The sequence below is a fragment of the Peromyscus californicus genome, unplaced genomic scaffold (assembly GCF_007827085.1).
Source record: "Peromyscus californicus insignis strain IS unplaced genomic scaffold, ASM782708v3 Scaffold_23__1_contigs__length_62951481, whole genome shotgun sequence".
Lineage (NCBI taxonomy): Eukaryota > Metazoa > Chordata > Mammalia > Rodentia > Cricetidae > Peromyscus > Peromyscus californicus.
In genome coordinates, this window is record NW_026294534.1 from 23,078,914 (window position 1) to 23,095,193 (window position 16,280).

The window sequence follows — 16,280 nt, forward strand, 5'->3', positions numbered from 1 at the left end:
TGGACTATTTAGGAGAGGTGCGACCTTGTTAGAGGAGGTGTGCCATTGGGGGTGGGCTTTGAGGTTTCAAAAACCCTCGCCGGGCCCAGTCTGCTTTGTCTCTGCCTGCCGCCTGCAGATGTAAGGTCTTAGCTACTGCTCTTGCACTCTGTCTACCTGCCTGTCTGCCACTGTGCTTCCCACAGTGATGATCATGACTAACCTGCTGAAACTGTAAGCAATCTCCCAGTCAAATCCTATCTTTTACAAGCTGCCTTGGTGTAGTTGGTTGTTTTTGATCTTTACACACGGAGGCTTATTCTTAATTATAAAGGCCCAGCCTTAGCTTGTCCTGACTACTTTTTGCTACTGCGCTTTTACCTTTCTCTATTTCTGTATATTTTTTCTTTCTTTCTTATTCTGTGTCTGACTGTATGGCTGGGTGTCTTTTCTTTTCTCACTCCTCAGTCTTTCCCTCCACAGATTTCTTTTTCTCTATATTCTTTCTGCCTGCCAGCCCCACCTATCCTTTCTCCTGCCTTGCTATTGGCCATTCAGCTCTTTATTAGACCATCAGGTGTGTTAGATGGGCACAGTAACACAGCTTCACAGAGTTAAACAAATGTAATATAAAAGAGTGCAACACATCTTTGCATCATTAAACAAATGTTGCACAGCATAAACAAATGTAACTTATCTTAAAATAATATTCTACAACACCTTGGTCATGGTGTCTCTTCATAGTAATAGAACAGCAACCTAGACACCAACATAGGCTTAGTTGGATGGGCTGTTCAGTGTTTCACAGGTAAGTGTAGTGCTTTACTGAATCTGATACTTAGAATTTGGCATTGCTGACATCAGTTCAAATATCCATTTGTGATGAAGGCACGAAATTTTGATGATAATGACGGATGTCTAATTGGACATAAAGAAGCATGATGTTTATTTCTTTGATGTTAGATTAATCAAAATAAAAAAAATGGTTGAGGAGGGAGCTAAGTCATTAAGGTGATGGGTATGTAAACATAGTGTCTTATTTACTTTTCTATCACTGTGAGGAGACATGATGACAAAGGCAGCTTATAAAAGAAAGCTCACAATTCCAGAGGGTAGTAGAGTCTGTGACCACCATGGAGGGGAGTATTCAGTAGACAGGAAGGCATTTCATAGGAGCAGTAGCTGAGAGCTTACATCTTATCTAAAAGTTGGAGATAGGGAGAAAGAAGGAAGCCATCTGGAATGGTGAGGGCTTTTGAAACCTCAAAGCCCACCCCCATTGACATACCTCTCCAACAAGGCCACACCTCCTAATCCTTCCCAAACAGTTCAACTGATTTGGGACTAAGCATTCAAACACAGAGCCTGTGAGGATCGTTTTCATTCTAACCACCACACATGGGGACCTGCATTCAATCCCCAGAGCCATATAAAACAGCCAGACATATGGTGTGCACTTGTTAATCCAGTGCTGGGAAGGTAGAGTTCGGACTCTCCAAGGGGATCACTGGACTAGCCCACTTGTGAACTCCAGGCCAGTGAAAGACCTGTCTCAAAAAACCTAAGGTGGATGGTGCCTGGAGAAGGATAGCTGTTGCTGTCCTCTGGCTTCCATAATCACGTGTGCATGCACACTGCAGACACACACACACACACACACACACACACACACACACACACACACACAAAACTACTCAGAGGGAGACGGAGAAGAAGGGAGGGAGGAAGGGGAGGAGAGAGGCAAAGCTACTCAGATGAGTTAAGATGTCAGGGAAAGGAAAACTGTTTGAGAATGAGTATGGATGTGGCTAGGCGTGTGTCTTTGAGTGTGTGTGTGTACGAATGTGTACACTTGTGAGTGTATATGTTTGCATGTGTGTGCACATGTATATATGTGGGAGTATGTGTGAGCACGTGTGTGTGTGTGTGTGTGTGTGTGTGTGGTGTGTGAGTGTCTAATGGTGGTACTGGAAAGACAGAATTGAGCCATTTTCAGTGTTCTTTCAAGTAGAGTCAGGGGGTTTGTATGTCCCACAGAGTCAGGGCCACAGAGAAGTGGGTGTGAGTGTCCTAGTGTAAGTAAGCGTTCACTAAAATTCTAGGCACTTAAAAACCTGGAGAAATCCACAATACAGGTTGAGTATCTTTTAACTGAAGTCCTTGGACCGGAACTGTTTCAGGTTTTTTAGTTTTTCTTTTCAGATTGGAAACACACACACACATACACACACACACACACACACACACACGCACGCACACACGCCACACGTGCACATGCAATTCCATATCTTTGGGGTAGGATTCTGTTTACTCATGTCTCAGATTTTTTACGCACACCATCTGAAGATGATTTTACATGGTATTTTCAGTGTGTCTGAATTTTGACGGTCACACAAGATCAGATAGGAGATTTTTTCCACTTGTAACATGTTGTTGGAAGTCAAAAAGCTTGGACTTGGGAGTGTATTTGGAGCTGGGATTTTTGGATTGAGGATGCTCAACCTGTATTTAAAAATTCAGATCTGGCTGATTGCTTCTCCGCTACATGTGAGTGTGGATCAGAGTGAGGTCTGGCTCCTCAGGGCCAGGCTGCAGCCTTGTTATCCCGAGAGTAGATCAAAAGCCAGAACAGCACTGAGTGCTTGTTCTGAACATCATCTAATTGCAGATTGCACTGGAGGTGTGATGTAACATAGATCTGATGTTATTCTTTCTTTCTTTATTTTTGTTTTTTCGAGACAGGGTTTCTCTGTGTAGCTTTGGAGCCTGTCCTGGAACTCACTCTATAAACCAGGCTGGCCTGGAACTCACAGAGATCCGCCTGCCTCTGCCTCCCGAGTGCTGGGATTAAAGGCATGTGCTACTGCCATCTGGCCTAGGGAGATCTCTCTCTCTCTCTTTCTCTCTCTCTGTCTCTCAAAATAATTTATTTAACTTTATTTTATGTACACTGGTGTGAAGGTGTCAGATCTCTTGGATCTGGAGTTACAGACAGTTGTTAGCTGCCGTGTGGGTACTGGGAACTGAACCCAGGTCCTCTGGGAGAACAACCAGTGTTCCTAACCTCTGAGCCATCTCTCCAGCCCCCTAGGGAGATCTCTTAATGATCACAAACTGTGAGGAAGCAATTGGAAGAGAGGTTATAGATATAAAAAGGGAGAGTGCACCGAGTCCTGAAATAACCACGAGCAATGGAGATAAATCCACCTTGTGGTGACAAGTGACTGACGCAGCTGGTACTTGTCCTGAGTGATTGAAAGTGTCCTGTGGATACAATCTGTGGACTCTGGGTTTTCAGAGAGATGTAATGAAAGTCAGTGAGGACAGAGGGCGGCAAGGCTTGTAGGTGTCGTCTTTGTTCCAGAGGACACTTAGCGGTCCATGCTCAGGGTCTGGCTGTGACCATGGGCAATTAAAAAGAGAGGGAGGTGGGTCGCGGAATCCAGCTGCTCAGGCAGGGCTTCTCCATGGTCAGTCTTCTGGCAGAACTGGTATCAGTGTCTAGTCGCTTTTCCCGATTCCCAAGGAATCCTTGAGACCTGCGGAACCAAATGATGCTGATCTAGATAGGAGATTCGTGCTTACAGTAAAAGCTGGTTTATTGGTGTTTCTTCACAGTAACAGGACCATGATGTTCACTGAGAGGGTATCCACTCTCTACCATCCGCTTTGCTAGACAGGCAGCTTGAATCATTATGTTCTTAGTGAGCTTGGCAGCGGTACACTGCTTGTAAGGGAAAATGCGAGAGCCTGATTAGCTTCTATCCCTAACAATACTGGGATCCCAATCACTGCCATTAATCATTGCTTGCTCTGTGCCAGGGACTGAAGAGACACCCTCCTATATTCATTTCAAGTGACCACAACACCACGTGTTTGTCTAAGCATGACTCTACTTGAGGGGTGAGATAAGTGGTTTTTAGTGTGGGATGGCTAATGCCCGAGTTCGTACCCACCCTGAGCGTCCCGTTAGAACACCCTGCTCTTCCAGTTCATGTTTTCCACACTGCAGCAGAGCTCAGAAACAGCATGTCAGACCCAGTGCTATGACTTGGATCTAATGTCTCCCGGTGGTGTGATTCCCAGTTCATCCCCACACGGAGGTGACAGAGGCTTCGGAGGTGGAACCTAATAGAAAGAAGCTGGGTCATTGGGGATATCCCCCTGAGGAGGGTGTTGGAACTCAGCCCGTGACACTTCGTTGTTACTTCCCAGCTGCCAATGGGTGAGCGGTTTTTCTCTAGGACACACTCCTTGCAGTGATGTCCTTCTCATCCAAGGCTAAAGTCACCATGGACTGAAACCCCTGACACCACAAGCCACAGTACATCTTTCTTCCTAATGAGCTGATCTTATCACAGATACTTGTCACACATGGAATTCTGACAAACACACTCGGGGTCTCCTGAATTCTAAACAGGGATTGTCACTATGAATCTTCTTCCTATCTGGGTTTCATGCAGACAGACTTGTTTATTGTTTTTATTTATTTTGTTATTGTTTTTGTTTATTGTTTAGGATTTTGTTCATTGTTGCTTGTTGGGTATTTCCTTTGTTCATTTATTCTTCCATTCATGACCCGAATGATAAACAGGCATGGTGTGTGAATAACACCAGCAGATTAGAATTCTAAGTTTTCCTTGTTGCCGTCTCATTAGAACCTGACAGAGGGGGTTAGTTTTTATCCACGCCCCCTTCCATAAAAACTCTGGCAGATTACTCTAATAAAGGCAAAGTTATGATCACTTTATTCAAACTTGTTAGGCATGAAGTTGGTCCCATGTAGTCCCAAAGTTTGGGTATGCCTGTGCTGTATCTTTTTCCTGGACCACTTTCGTGTTGAAGTCTGCCATGGACTTTCTCCTCTGAACCCCATCTTTATTGCTCTTTTCTGTCCCTCACTCTATGCTTTTTTTTTGTGCCAGTCAGAGATGGAGGCAGTGAGGAAAGAGAGGATTAAGGTCTTAGTTGACTGGATGACTTCATATCCTTTGTACCTGCCAGGGGACAAGAGCTGGTGTCCTTGGATAGACCTGGCCGATGATGAACGTATACTTCTTGTGTTCTGGGGCATTTCCCTGGTAGGTAAAGTTTTCCTGCTGAACATCTAGCTTTATGTAGTTTCCCTTCCAGAAAGCTCTGTCTCTGTTCTGAGAAGCTATGCACGCCAATTCCCCTTTCCCAGTATCCTACACTTCCAGCCCCTTTTTTTGGAGGTCGGTGTCTTTTCAGGGCTTTATTGGGAGAAGCCAAGACTTCACACCTGAGAAGTTATATAATCAGCCACTCTTACCCCACCCATGTTTATTGTGCTGTAGATCACAGTGCAGCATTCCGCTGGGGTCCTCCACCACCTTCAGTGTCCAGAGGAGATGGGCTGAGGGAGTTGGGACCTGGCATACAGTTCCTTGAGTTGCCTAGGCATGTATGCAGTCTAGCATGTCTTGAAGCCCTCTGGGAAGCACCATTGAACTTGGACATTCAGAATTGGCCCACAGCTCTTTCCACTGAAACTCTTCCTAGTCTCTGAGACTTTTCCTGTCTCTGTGCTCTTGACATTGTGCAGCAAACCAAGAGCTCTGGGTTGGGTTCTCCTTCTTTCCCCCTGTAAGTCCCTCTGAGAGAAGGCAGGTGGGAGATTCTGTCTCACACTTACTTGACAATCTTGATACCCTATTGCTTTGTTCTAATGTTCAATTATATATGTGTTAGGTGAGAGGCCATTTACCAGACCCCCTTTGTATCAGATGCACCGAAGTAAACTGGTGCGTTTTACCTTCACTGTATCACCATTGATGTAATATAGGCTGCTGCCCCTGGCTGTTTGAATTGCATTTGGTTTCAGCATCCTCAGGGGTAGACATTTCTGCTGCTCTGTGTATTGAAGGCAGATAATCGGTAATTGCTAACAGCATGCCAAATTTATCAAGACTTACTATGGAGGTGGCAAAAAATGGGCTTAATTGGAAAGTTTGTTAGTAATAAAATAAAATATAGAAAATAAGACTATAACCAGATGAAGACTTTGTATGCTGTAACCCACTCCCTTATTTTAAACAGACTTTCTGGTTCTATTCAAACGATTAGCTGTGTGGTGTTTTATGTATGGAAGTCCAGTCATGGAGCTCTGTTGAGATTTTTCAGTGACTAACATCTCCTTAAAATCTCAAGTCTTGGAACTGGAGAGATGGCTTAGTAGTTAAGAACACTGCTGTTCTTGCAGAGGACCTGGGTTTGATGCCAAGCCCCTGCATGGAGGCTCACAGTGATCTGAACTCCAGTTCTAGGGGACCAAGCCCATTCTTCTGGTCTTTGTGGGCACCAGGTATGTACATGGTGCAGAGATTTAAATGCAGGCACACACCCACATATAAAAATATAAAAACCAACAAATATTAAAAAGAAAAGAGAAGGGCTGAGAGATGATGGTTCAGGGGTTAAGATCACTTGCTGTTATTGAAGAAAACCTGAGTTCTGTTCCCAGGACCCATGTTGGGTGTGTCACAACCATCTGTTATTCCAGCTCCAGGGGATCTAATACCTCTGGCTTCATAGGTGTCTGCATTTCCCTTCACAGACATACACAGCTTTGCATGATTAAGAGTTAATGGAACCAATCTTTCACCTCCCCAGTCCTTACACTTGGCTGCGCGGCTCTGCCTGTCCCGCTTGTGCTCACTTCTTGAGGTTCACTCTTGCCCTTGTCCTTCTGTGCTTGGCCCCTCTCCACTGCTCTGCTCTCTCTCTCAGAGCAAAGGGTTTCCAGGGACAGGACCTTTGACATGCCATTCCACTGCCTTGGCAATGCTTCCCAGCATTCTCTTCCCTGCTAGACAGATTTCTGCCTAGGTGACATTTCCCATAGAGACCTTTTCCCTCATCTTTCTAGACTGGTAGCCTTCTTCCACACCACCTCTCCTGGTGTAAAACCTTGCTCTGCTTTATCTTTTGTTTCCTAATTACAAATACCTCCTGAAGTTCTCTTACTCACCTGGTGACTGGTTACTCATCTTGGCAAGAGGCGGAACTTTGGTTCTCTGTGGTAGCCTCACTTACAACAGGGCCTGGAAAACTTCAAGCAGCATTGTTAAATGAATGATTGAATAAGTGACACCAACTTGATCTTCATGTATTGTTGTCCTAGAGGCTGGAGAGATGGCTCAGTGGCTAAAAAATACTGCCCGCTCTTCCAGAGGACACAGGTTCAATTCCCCCAGCACCTACATGTTAACACACAACTGTCTGTAACTGCAGTCCCAGGGCATCAGATACCTTCTGTCCTCTGTGGAAACCAGGCACACACGTGGTGCATAGACATATATGCAGACAGAACATCCATGCTCATAAAATGTCGTTGGCCGAGAAATGGGAAATATGGGTAATTTTCTCTTCGTATGATCTTGGAATGTGAGGTTACTTACCCAGGCTGTGCCTGGCCATCTTACCCTAAGAGTTATTCAGAACCTGTGACTAAAAATTATTTTATTTAAATTATATTTTCTCACATTTATTCATGTACATAGTTGAGTATACATCTGGGTATAAGGCTTATTTCCAAGGACAGAAGAAAATATCCTTATTTCCCAGTCTGTAGAAGCAATTATGTTTAGCTCTTTAGCTGTTTTCCAAGGAACATGCTTGTATTGTCACTTATATTTTGCAGTTTTTGTTTTAGGCCTTATCCATCAACTTCTTACGAAGGAATATAAGTATTTTAGTTAGGTTATTATCAGAATTTATATGAGCGTAACCCCACATTACAGTTACAGCCCAGCTTGCAGTGAACTTAAAATTGCCCGATGTCGCCATTACACAGAATTTTCTCTTGGATTGGTCAGATTTCCCGGTGAGGATCTGACCTAGTTAACTATCAACACGATATAGCCTAGAGTCACCCAAGAAGGGTATCTCAGTTGAGAGATTGCCCAGATCAGATTGGCCTTTAGGTGTGTCTGAGGGGGATTATCTTGGTGGTAGGCTCCTAATTGATGTAGGAGTGCCTAGCCCACTGGGGGCAGCACCATTCCCTGGGCAGGTGGTCCTGGTTCATACAACAAAACTAGCCAGTAGCCAGCCAGCAGCATTTATCCATAGCTTCTGCTTCAGGCTTCTGCTTGATGAGTTCAGACTCTGACTTCCCTCAACAATGGGCTTAGAATTTGTAAGCCAAAACAAACTCTTTTCTCCCCTAAGCTGCTTTTGTTCAGTGTGTGTGTGTGTGTGTGTGTGTGTGTGTGTGTGTGTGTTTAATCACAGCAGCAGAAATCAGACTAGAACAGGGTCCTCAAAGGCTAACATGAGAATCACAACCTGCTGGGACTTGAGTTGGAAAAGGCAGCTGAGCTGTTAATATCTAGTCTGTAAACTAATTATTTTTTTCAGTATGATCCTCTGATCTCAATTAAGCTCTGTATCTGCAGCCCAAATACCCGGTTGTTTTCCTAAGAATTATGGTGGGAAGGAACCCTTGCTTATCTGTGTGATATGTCTGAAGAAAATAGGAATTGTCACTTGCAAGTCTTGAGGGGGTAGTGCTCTCTGGCATATGGGGCAATAAGGAGTGGGGATGGGGAAGACACTGATGTCTGTGTACTGCCTGAGAAAATCGGTGTTTCACAGTTAAAGACCTGTAATTTAATTTGGCTTAAATAAAAAGTGTAATCGATAAAGCCATTTCCTCTCCAGAGATAGCTTGGCACAAAAGCAGTAACAAAAGTTATGGACAAATTAACAGCTCCCTGGATTTTTTTTTTTTTTTTTTTTTTTTTGCTTTCTAAGATAGCTTTTAGGAAAAGCGTTAACGTGTAAAGAATTTAATATTTCTCACAGCTAAGAAATGTCAACTTTCCTTTCGTAGAAAAACTTTCTGTGAATGTTACTTGACGTTTAACCTGCCTAGTAAAGTCACAATAGCTGGGCGGTGGTGGTGTACACCTTTAATCCCAGCACTCGGGAGGCAGAAGCAGGGAGATCTCTGTGAGTTCCAAGCCAGGCTTGGTCTACAGAGCGAGTTCCAGGACAGCTAGGACTGCTATATAGAGAAACCTTGCCTCAGAAAACAAAAAGAAAAAAGAAAATCACAATCGTGTGATACAAGGACATAGATAGCATTCATTATAAGGGTTGATCAGCCAGGAGTTTCCAGCTTCCTTCTGAGCAAGCACTCTGGTCTGGCGTGGCACATGAGAACTGCAGAATGGAAGAGCATAACTCCCTGAAAATCTGGCCAATTTTCGCAAGTTTAACTTTACAATTCTGAAAGAAAGCAGAAATGAGTGCCCGTTCCAGGTTCTTCCTTCCCAGGGGCAGCGGGGGGCAGCGGGAGGCAGCGGACGGCTTCTAAGACTGCAGTTCATGAATTTGGGCAGGTGGGGAGTCTGGCTCCTTCAGTTCTAGTCAGATGCTCTGATGCCCAGAAGTCCCCTGAGACAAGCTGGGGGTTCTGTCATCGGCACAGACAGCTATTTCTTATTAATACAGACTGCAATTGTAGCTTTAGTCTGTTTCTCTTCTAAAAAAAAATCAAATTAGGGGTCCGGAGAGATAGTTTAGCTCTTAGGAGCACTTGCTGCTCTTGAGGACATGGGCTCAGTTTCCAGCTCCCACATGGCAGCCCACAGCCATCTGTAACTAGTTTCAGGGGATCCAGCGCCCTCTTCTGGCCTCCCTAGGTGCGTATATATAGATGGAGGTGAAATACTCATATGGATAAAACAGAATCAATACATTTAAAAGCAAAAATCAGTGTAGACTGATGGAGTAAGTGCAGCAGGACCTTGCCTTCCATGTTTATGTTTGCAGCTGGATTTGCCCTGCCTGGATTGGTCTACAGTGTAGATTCCAGGGGCTTTTGAGAAATGAAAGTGTCTGGGAGCAGAGTCACTGCTGTGCAGGCAAAGTCGGCCAGCGTTTGTCACAGTGGACTTGTGTCGTACACTGCATCGTGTGCTGGAACTCCCTGGAAATGCTGAAAACATCGCCCCTCTGATGCAAGCCAACCGTGAGTGCTGGTCCTGGAAGTGAGGGCAAAGGTCTGATGTGTTAGAAACAGTCATATGGGAATGGACACACGGCTCCGCAGTTAAGATGGTCGGCTGCTCTTCCAGAGGGCCAGGGTCCGTTACCAGCAGCCACGTGATGGCCCGCAACTGTCTAAGTCCAGTTTCAGGGGATCTGATGCCCTCTTCTGGCGCTCTGTGACACCAGGCACACACATGGTGCCCAGACATGCATGCAGCCAAAACATCCATACATAGTAAGAAAAAACAAGCAGTAGTTATTTATTGGTGAAATTATTAAGGCCACTCCACGTAGTTAAAAGGGAGATTTATTTAATGGCGTAACTTACAAATGAAGGGATAGGTAGGTTGCGGGTTCTGGGAAAGACGCAGCGCAGTCCGGCGGTGTTCTCTGGAGAACTCTGCTCCTACCTCTAGTGTCCACGGTCCAGGAAACAAGAGAGCGTGCGCATCCGGATCTTGGGTCTTCAGGACCCTCTCTCGGCCCCGCCTTATAGGCGTGATAGTTACCGAAGCCTCAATGGGGGTTGGAACTTCCAGACCAAAGCTGGAATGGCTACCCACTACAGTTTTTAGTCAGACAATAGCCACATTAATAGAATAAAGAGTAGAACACTGATCTAAGTTGGTGGTCTGATGTGGATGAAACAGTCCTTGGAGTTCTGATTTTCAAGGAAATAGCATGCAGTGGTATTTGTGTCAGGTGTTAGGCACATAAGATGGAGCTTGTAAAACATATAAGCAGGGTGCTACCAGATGGGGATGGAGTCCAGGGCTGTGTGTGCTAGGTAAGAGCTACAGAGCTACATCTTAGAAGTCTGATATGTTAAAGATGATGTGGGAAAGCATCAAAGTTTTAAGCAGGGATGGCATGATTGGATATTTGTTTACTCATTTGATTTTTTTTTTGTTTTCTGTTTTTGTTTTCTCTTTGTATTGAGACAAGGTCTCACTGTGTAGCCCAGGCTAGCCTAACCCTCATGATTATCTTGGTCCCCATCTTCCAAGTGTTGGGATGTCCAGCACCACAGCCAGCATTTTATTTTGTTTGGCTTTGATTTATGTGCCAAAAATTCTTCATTGCTTCTTCCTGGAAAACAGAAAACAGAAATGTAGTTCAAAATAAGCGTTGGTGGAAGTGCTCTAGACTAGAGTGGGCGAAGTAAGTGTCAGTGATGGTTGGTTCCCTAGCCCGGGGTAGGTGTCAGTGGAGAAGAAATACGGGGAAGCTTGGAGATGTGAGCTGGAGGTGGAGTTTATGACTTGATGATGAATTATTTATGTCGAAAGAGAAAAATTAACAACATACTCATTTAACTCCGTGGCTTGCTAGGCACTCTGTCCATCCTTATCTCACCAGCTTACCATACTTACGGTGTATAAAAATGTCTGTTCAGTTATTCACCTCCGTCCTGGCAGGTAAAAACGTCAATGAAACACCCATCAGTAAGTATTATGCTTCTTCAGGCCTGTTCATCTTTAATCTAAGAAATCTGGAAGATAGGACTTTCTCACCTAGAGAGGGAGAACATTACCCAGGAGAATGGTTTCAAGGTTTTGCTTTAAGCTTGGTTTGATCTGGTGTTTTCTTTTCCCTCCTTCCTTCCTTCCTTCCTTCTTTCCTTCCTTCCTTCTTTCCTTCCTTTCTTTTTTTTATTTTTTGAGACAGGGTTTCTCTGTGTAGCTTTGGTGCCTGTCCTGGATCTCGTTCTGTAGACCAGGCTGGCCTCGAGCTCACAGAGATCCGCCTGCCTCTGCCTCCCGAGTGCTGGGATTAAAGGCGTGCGCCACCACCACTGCCCACCTTTGGTGTTTTCCCTTATGCCTAGTGGATGGGAACTCTTGAGAGAAACTGGACTGGTCTCCAGAAAGTACACTTCCTGTCCTCGGAGCGTTGCATACCGCGTGAGCAAATCTGACAGCGTTGTCTTTAAACAGATGCCTTCTGTGGCTTCCACTGCATCCTTGCCTGCCTGTCTTTCCCACAGTGTTTCAAGCTGTTTAGATAAGACCATTGCTAAGCTTCTCAGCTTGCAGGCAGTACTGCTCATAAGAATAGCCAGCAGCAAATGGAAGGGGGTGCTCCCCACTGTGCACGCCTTTCCATTTCCCAACTCACCCAGTACTGTCCACACATAGAGGTAATAATTTGTGGTCACAATCCTTTTCTTGTAACTGTAAGTCTTTTGGGGCACGCAGAAGGCATAAAGAACACTTGTATGGCTGTGTGAAGTCATTGATGGTGACCATGGGTCCTTTACAGAGTCCTGAGTGTAGACAACAGAGAAATGCCATATTGGCACTGAGTTCCATGAACACCGAAACAAATTTCTCAACTGAGAGTGCATTGACTAGATACTCAAACAGCAGACCACTTTCTCTTTAAGTTATGTAATCCTGCATTCCTGGAAAACTCAATTTAAATTTCTGGAAAATTCAAAATAAAACTAGTCACATTTAAAATATTTTATTAATTCTTTGATACATTTACACAATGTATTTTTAATCATATTTGTCCTGATGTGATGAATTTCGATGTGGTATTTTAAAAAATCTTTTCTTTTTGTCTTGATAACTGGTTGAGTCAGGCAGGTCTTGCCATTTTTTTTTTTAAAGATTTATTTATTATATATACAGTGTAATGTCTGCATGTATCCCTGCAGGCCAGAAGAGGACACTAGATCTCATTGTAGACAGCTGTGAGCCACCATGTGGTTGCTGGGAATTGAACTCAGGACCTCTGAAAGAACAGCCAGTGTTCTTAACGGCTGAGCCATCTCTCCAGCCCGGCCTTGCCGTTTTTTAGCTGATGATTTGCCCTTGAGATGCTAGAGTGTGAAGGGTTAATTTAGAGATCGTAGATTGGATCTTAATGTCATGAAATGCAGTCAGGTCAGCCTTATGGGCACTCTGAAGTGCCACAGACTAACCAGGGACCAGACTAAATCTTACCAGGACTCTTCATCCAGGTGCACCTGGGATCACAACTTCCCTTCCTCACTTGCTGATGGAGTCCAGAGAATTAGTGCCCGCCGACAGAGGGAAGACCGCACTAGTAAACTGTGTATCGTCTTTCCCTTGAAAACACAGTTTCCAGTTCATCTTCCTCTGCCCACGGGCGATTCCCCTTTTATACTCTAAGTTCCACAGGAGTATGGCAGAACCATCTCTGTCTTTTCACCACAGTCTCTGCTCATTCCTCAGCCTTGCTTTCTAGCTCTTACCTATTTCTCCCAGATCCCCTGTTGTAAAATCACCCCGATAAGATGAAGGTGTCTCGGGTCCTCATTCTAGTACTGATGACAGGGATGAGTCTCCACCTATTCCGAATTTCTGGCTTCTCACCCTTTTTGTCTGACTTGCCAGACCACCGTTGCCTAGCTGGAACTAGCTGGAATTCATCACCATTCACTCCAGGGCTTGCTACCGCATTCTGGTTGTCCTCCTTGGGATAGTAGTGGCTTATGATCCCATCAGCCTAAATGCCCACTCGGATTCAACAAATAGCAATTTAGAATGCATATTATGCCCTTCTGACATATAAAGACAAATAATTTGCATTCAGTAAGTGTTTCAATCTGTGTGTGTTTGGGCATGTGGAAGGTGTAATAGGCCAAAATACTCGGTGAGTTTTAAGAGTCTCCTGTTCCACAAGAGACAAGAGGGGGCAGCAGAGAGCTGCCAGAGTAGAAGCCGCTGTGAGTGAGGTTAGCAAACCAAGTTTGTCAGGCTGTTTAATTAGGAGCAGGCTAGGGGAGGGAGAGATGTCAGTGTGGAAACCGAGAAGCCAGAGAACAATTTGTTCAGACGAAAAATGGGGTGAGAGTGAGAAGTTTCTAGCTGGAGTTAGGGAGCGGGGGCTGGCAGGATGTGTGAGCATGCCTCCGTCTGTGTCTGGGCATTCTTATTCACTGGGGTCCTTGCAGGACTGGAGAGGGTCCTGCCCCAGTCAGAACACAGGGAAGCCATGCTGCAGAGTGGCGGTGCCTGAGGCCGGGCACACTTTGTTCTGATCAGCAGCTTCTTTCCTTTGGGAGCTCAGGGCACACAGATGGTGGCAGTTCTGTCCCTGCACAGGATCCAGGACTAACAGGCTGGACCTTGAGACAAGGAAGAGCGTAGAAACTAACATTTCCAAAGTACTCTGTTATAAACACACGGAATAGTCCACTGAGACCACCCTTTAACTCATTTGAAAGATGAATGTGCCTTGCTCTGTGAGTTATAATTGTCAATCATCCACACGCTGATCTGAATTTTTAATCCAAGCCTTTTTGGTGCACAAATCTATGTCTCTCTAATATACTCAGAAGACGTGAAGATTCTGGCATTTAAAAAAAAAACTTTCAGTGTGTAAAGATAAGTATGTCCTTTTCATTTCTGTGTCACAGTAGGACCAGATTTTTTATGAGAAAGGTGGCGGATTGAGGTTGGTGGAGGAGAATTTGCTTAAGTGTCCTGGAAGGCCCCGGATTCCAGCTCCAGCATCACACACAGAAAAGCTCCATTGGAAGCTGTTACCCTGATTATGTATTTGTTGGTTCCTGGGCAGTAATGCTGCATTTTAGGCTGATGTCCAACTTCTGCATGGCTGGTCTGCAAAGGGAAAATTTGTCAGGGTTGTTCTCTTGGTTTTCTGTGGAAGCAAACAAACATGTTGTGAGGGTTTTTTTTTGGTCAAAGCTGCTACCGGTTCCTCAGCTCACAGCTCAAGAACCGGCATTAGAATCATTTCAGAGACATCGAATTTCTGACCGTGAGCCAGAGGGTTTCTGTGAGGTCCTCTGAAGAGAGTCCCCTGCTCAGGAGAGGGCTCTCTGACCCCCACTACTCCCACTACCCATATGACCCCATGGCCCTCACTGTCTTCATCGTCCTCACTGTCCCCACTGTCTCCACTGTCCTCACTGCTTCCACTGTCACACACAGTGAGGAAAAAAAAAACAAACCACAAACTAACCCTGTTACTGTTCCCAGCGCTTTTCGAATCTACAGGTGCTTTCCCAATCAAAAGCAGAGTCCATGGAAGCTTGATGTCATGGGGTGTGCACACAGAGAACAGGAAGTGCCTGTGGCAGTTGCTTCTTCCATGATCACACTGGCATCTGCAGGCATCTGAAGGGCAGCTACACTGTCGCCATCAGTAATGGCTTCCACCACCCATACTGGCATCTGCAGGCATCTGAAGAGCAGTTACACTGTTGCCATTAGTAACTGCTTGACCACAATTACCTAAGAAGGACAAGACCACACAGATAATATACCTAAATCATTCCTGCCGGTGGAAATGGGAAGGGCCACTAGCAACAGCCCACACTGAAGCCTTCCATCCCTTCTAGAAAGGAAAAACACACAATTCAACAGTAACAACTGCTTTTATCACTCACTTCTGTGCCCTGAGAAGAATGTGTTTTCTTCCTAAGCGTTATTGACTGTTTGATAAAGTTGCGTATTTCTCCCTCCCTGCCAAAGCATCAGCTCGTATTCAATTCTCTGCTGCCAGGTGACAGAGAGAGTGCCCTGCACTGCCTTGGCTCTGCTGGCTTTCAGTCCCTTGAGGTGAGGCGCTGTCATCCCAGGTCACAGACCTCCAACCCACACTGGCTCTGCTGATCATGAAGTCAGGGACCGGGGCTGGGGTGCTCAGGCACAGCAAGGCAAAGCCTATAGTGGGGGCAGTGGGGGCAGTGAGAGGAATGAGGACAGCGGGGACAGTGGAGGCAGTGAGGACAGTGGGGACCGTGAGGGCAGTGGAGACAGTGAGGACATTGAGGACAGTGAGGGCAGTGAGGACAGGGAGGGCAGTGAGGGCAGTGAGGACAGCGAGGGCAGTGAGGACAGTGAGGGCAGTGGAGACAGTGAGGACATTGAGGACAGTGAGGGCAGTGAGGGCAGTGAGGACAGTGAGGGCAGTGAGGACAGCGAGGGCAGTGAGGGCAGTGAGGACAGCGAGGGCAGTGAGGGCAGTGAGGACAGTGAGGGCAGTGGGGACCTTGGGGGCAGTGGGGGCTGTGAGAACAGTGGGAACAGTGAGGACAGTGAGGGCAGTGAGGACAGTGAGGGCAGTGGGGACAGTGAGGGCAGTGGAGACAGTGAGGACAGTGAGGGCAGTGGAGACAGTGAGGACAGTGAGGACAGTGAGGGCAGTGAGGACAGTGAGGGCAGTGAGGACAGTGAGGGCAGTGAGGGCAGTGGAGACAGTGAGGACAGTGAGGGCAGTGGAGACAGTGAGGACAGTGAGGACAGTGAGGGCAGTGGAGACAGGACAGTGAGGACAGTGAG

General features: G+C 45.8%; 1 protein-coding gene across 3 annotated transcripts in view; it reads left to right on the top strand.

Moving 5' to 3' along the window:
- Positions 1–16,280, top strand: part of Fut10 (fucosyltransferase 10) — a 77,517-nt gene that overhangs the window by 15,295 nt on the left and 45,942 nt on the right. The gene's annotated exons all lie outside the window — the stretch shown is intronic.